Consider the following 4,398-nt stretch of genomic DNA (forward strand, 5'->3'; position numbering starts at 1 on the left):
AGTGACAGATGACACCCCCAGGGAGCGTCGGAAAAAAGAGTGTGCTGTTGCCGCTGTTGTCCACTGAACACATCGATATGTCATTAAACAATGACAGCACCTCAGGCTGTTTAATGAAGTGTTTGCAATGTGATTTGGTTCTTAATAGCAGAGGCATTAAGGAGTATCAGGTCCTTGGTATAGCTCCTGTATACTAAACAGAAACCCGTGCCAAAGTCCTATAATGCACAATTACAAGCACTGTCAGATTGGATGGGAAAGATGAAGTTGGGAAAAACACTAAGTAGGCAAAGCTGAGTGCTACACAAAGACCAAAAGAAAAGACTCTGCATAACAGCTCCACCTTCAACTACTTTGATATTAATTACAGTTAAGCAGCAGGTATTAAATGCTTACCTGTTGGAAATAGAATAAATAAGCAAAAACATTTCTCTGTTTAGTGTTGGTCAGACACAGCAGGATTGACTTTGGGCCAAAATTTCAAGGTCCAAAAGGGCACCTTGAACAAGAGATAGATAAAACATCAAGATAATGTTTGTGCTCCAGGAGCTAAAAGATTAGTTTCACATGCAAAAGCCAAACACTACTCTGTGCACCAGGTGAGAGTAATGGAAAAGCAAAACAACAGTAAGGTGTTTCTTTGGAGATAAGGAACTGTTTAGCTGAAACTACATTTGTGGATTTCAGTGTTGAAGAGTAATGTGTGGTTTTTATGTTGCTTCATTAGTCTTTCTGTGTGAAGCAAATCAGTAGCATGGTCCAGGAGCATTGCTTTAATTTACTGGATGGAAAAACCGCAATGAAAAATGCTGAAGAGATAAAGTGATAACAGGACCAGACTCATATATTGGATTGGGATATGACTGACTATCAGATATCTGCTAGTTGTGTTTTCCTTTTCTGATGTAACATTAGAGTTGTCTGTCTCACCACAGCTATATAAAAATGTCAGTTAAAATTGAATGCATCTCCAAGTGCTGAAGGAAACTCCTTGCCAGTTTTACGAACCCTTACACACATACTGCACTTGTTTAAGCACTTACACGAACATTTGTGATTTATTTTTTCTGTGTTTTAGACTCTCCTTTATATTTGGAAAAGTGTAGTGACTCATCCATCAACTTTGGTATAACGCTTCGTTTCATTTTGCCATACTAACCTCATAGAATATAGATTACAGTGTGAACTCAAACAGTAATGAGTGGATCCAATAGTTTGAAAAAAAAAACATGATTAAATACCACTTGGGACAGAAACACAAGACTCTCTTCTTATGACCACTCTAATTTAACTACCTCTAATTACTTCCCAATACTAATCACCTTTTGACAGAAATGCTAAATACAATACCCATGACCCTCACCTCACTGATATCACAGGTACTCAGTAGATGGGTACTGATAATGTTATGGGTGAATTTAATCACTCACTGCAGAACCTTCCTGTCCTGGACAGTGCTTGAACAATGTCAGTTTCCAGGCTGGATCATTGACATATATTAAAATGGATGACGCATTTCAACTTCCTCACACTGTAAGCCGATATGAACACTGCTATCTTGTGCTCATGTAGTCACCCTTGTAGTCACAGGGGGCAATCAAGATACTTTTGCTACACTTTTGGTGAGCTCTCATGTTGTCCATCTTTATATACAGTCATTGGTCAGGATGCTCTCCATTGCTCCTATGTAGAAGTCAACAAGAACGTGGAACAGGAATTTGGCATTCTGTTTTTCCGTAAGAAGCATAGTTGTTTCCGACTGTTCTTTATCCAGATGCAGATGTGTGCTGTCCATGTGAACTCAGGACCACCCACAGAAATGGATGAGCCCCTGAAAAGGTTCAGTGCATGAGCCCTCTCTAAAATCTGTTTAACTCATATCAGCACATGTGCGTTCCCTCTCTCTCTCTCCTACAAAACATATGCAAATTGCCTTTCCTATTAATGACATCATTCACTTTCACAGGTGGTGGTAGCTCCTTCACTGATGCTTGCTACCTCTTGACTAGTAAAATCAACCTTCTGGCTATGGTTTGCATCGGGCTGGGAACAACTTTGGTAATTACGTTATCATTTGGGTCTCACAACTTTTCCAGCTCACTCTTTTTCTTCTCTTTATTCTGGCTTCCTGATTTATGAAAAAGAATCTTTATTTGTTGCATACATCAGTACAATGTAGGACAGTCAATGTGCCCAGGAAGCAGCTTCAGATGTAAGCCAGTGTCTTGGTCAAGGGCAATGACTAGAGAATTAGCTTATTACACAAGCCAGAGGAAACCCACACAATCACAAAGAGAGCATACAGACTCCACACAGAAAGTCCTTGCCTCAGCTGAGGACCGAACATAGGCCCTTCTTTCTGTGAAATGTCAGTGTTAACCACTGAATCATTATTCTGCTGTTTGCTGTGGTTCTTGCATAGCACCCAAATTCAACCCAACATTAAGATCAGTGAATTTCTCTAGTCACATGGCCAACAGCAGGAATGCACAAATACAACAGATCGACCATGAAGTTGTTTACAAAATGTTTACAATGGACAGTTCAAACAATATCTAGGGCATAAACAACACAGGCATTATAAACCACATAAGTATAAACCACATTTTATAAACTTGCAATGGATATTCATGGTCACAAGAGGTTGAATGCTGAATTTTTCCCTGACCTTCCTTTGTAGCATGGCTGTTATTCTGCCATTTTACACAAGAAATGTTAGATAAATTATCATGTGAAGGACATTCATGCTTTCAAGGAAATCAACCTTTATGGGCTGCAGGAATAGCAAATTAACAATGGTAGCTTGATGGACTCATATCAGTACTGGGTAGAACAACAAAATGGGGGAAAAGCGTTTATTTTATGCGCAGGAAAGAGATATTGGCTAAAAGAGAGAAACCTGTAAGTAAACTGATAATGTATGATTCTAAATAAGGTTAAATGTAGATAGGGACATTTTATAGTTTGTCAAAACAAATGTACCACAATTGTACATTTTTAAGGGTCATACATTACATACATACATTATGACTAACTGTAAATTAACAATAATATCAACTGTCATGATAAGGATGACTAATTCTTGTTTTGCCACAGTAATCATCAATATCACTGTTATTGATGGAAGCAGAGCTAAACTGTTGAAATAGATCACTAAAAGTAACATAAATGATTGGAGCGTCCAGCTTTTGCCAATCCATGTGGTTGTAGTACAAATGCAAACATGACCGAGCCAAACTCAAAACTGACAGTTCAGTTGTATGAAAATGTTGTAACATTCAATATTATAGTCACGTTTAAATGATTAATAGTTAAATAACATTAACAATCAGTTTGAAAACAATTCAGCTGAAATGGTGAAGCTGTTGAAGGGTTCATCGGACTGGGTTGTGAGGGTACAGCCTTAAAAATAAGGTTTGGAAACCACTGCCATAAAGAAAAATAAACAATTATCATAAAGCATTGTTATCCAGAGGGGAAGCCACGTTAGATCGGGCTCAAAGGAGCAATACTGTTCTATGAATACTCTAAATAAAAACCTGGAAAACAATCAAACAAAATATAATAAAATCATTTGTACTATTGCATAAATTCATAGACCCCCCCATCATCATACACGGTTCTGCACATTCCCCACTCAGATAAAACACTTGCCATGTAATCGTAAATCATTAAAGTAAAATTCATAAGCCCAGACTGTTTGTGAAGCCTGTACAGCTCAACAAATAAAAATTAATTCATTAGGACTTGTGGAGTGTGGGGTCTTCAGAACCCAAGGTTTTCCTGCAGAACATTACACTGGTAGTTTTAATGGTATTAATGTTTTGGTTGATCAATTTTCGACAGAAGATAGAGTGATCAAGTCTCAAAATTGAGGGAAAACAGATTTGTTGCTGTTGGAGTTTAGCAAATCTTCTACTTTACAAAAGAGAATATCTGGATATTTTCCGCCACTGGCTTTCAACCACATCGTTATTTTCAACAGCAGATAGAGTTTGTTCAATCTGCTGGGAATGTTTAGGTAAAAGCCAGTAATTAAATCTTAAGTAAAAATTACTTTGTCAAAATACAGTTTCCAAAGTCATGACAACATGGTTCTCACGAGTACTTAAAGACACACGTGCATTGTGCACTGGAAGTTTCAAGTTTTCACATTTGTGTATGCTTAATGTTGGACCATGACAGGCTTTCAAACTGTATGTGATCATGCATGCCCTACTCTTAAAATCAGATTTTCAGTGAGAGCAGAAAAAAAGTGACACTTTCATTAGTGATGTGAACGCAGCCTTACTGTCTCTCTGCACATAAATCATTATGCATCGCGAAGGTCAAACATTTATCTGTAGGAACAAGAAGAAAAGCACATTTTTAACTGGAGGCACAAATACTAGACAAGAT

The sequence above is a fragment of the Scatophagus argus genome, chromosome 19 (genome assembly GCF_020382885.2).
Source record: "Scatophagus argus isolate fScaArg1 chromosome 19, fScaArg1.pri, whole genome shotgun sequence".
NCBI lineage: Eukaryota > Metazoa > Chordata > Actinopteri > Scatophagidae > Scatophagus > Scatophagus argus.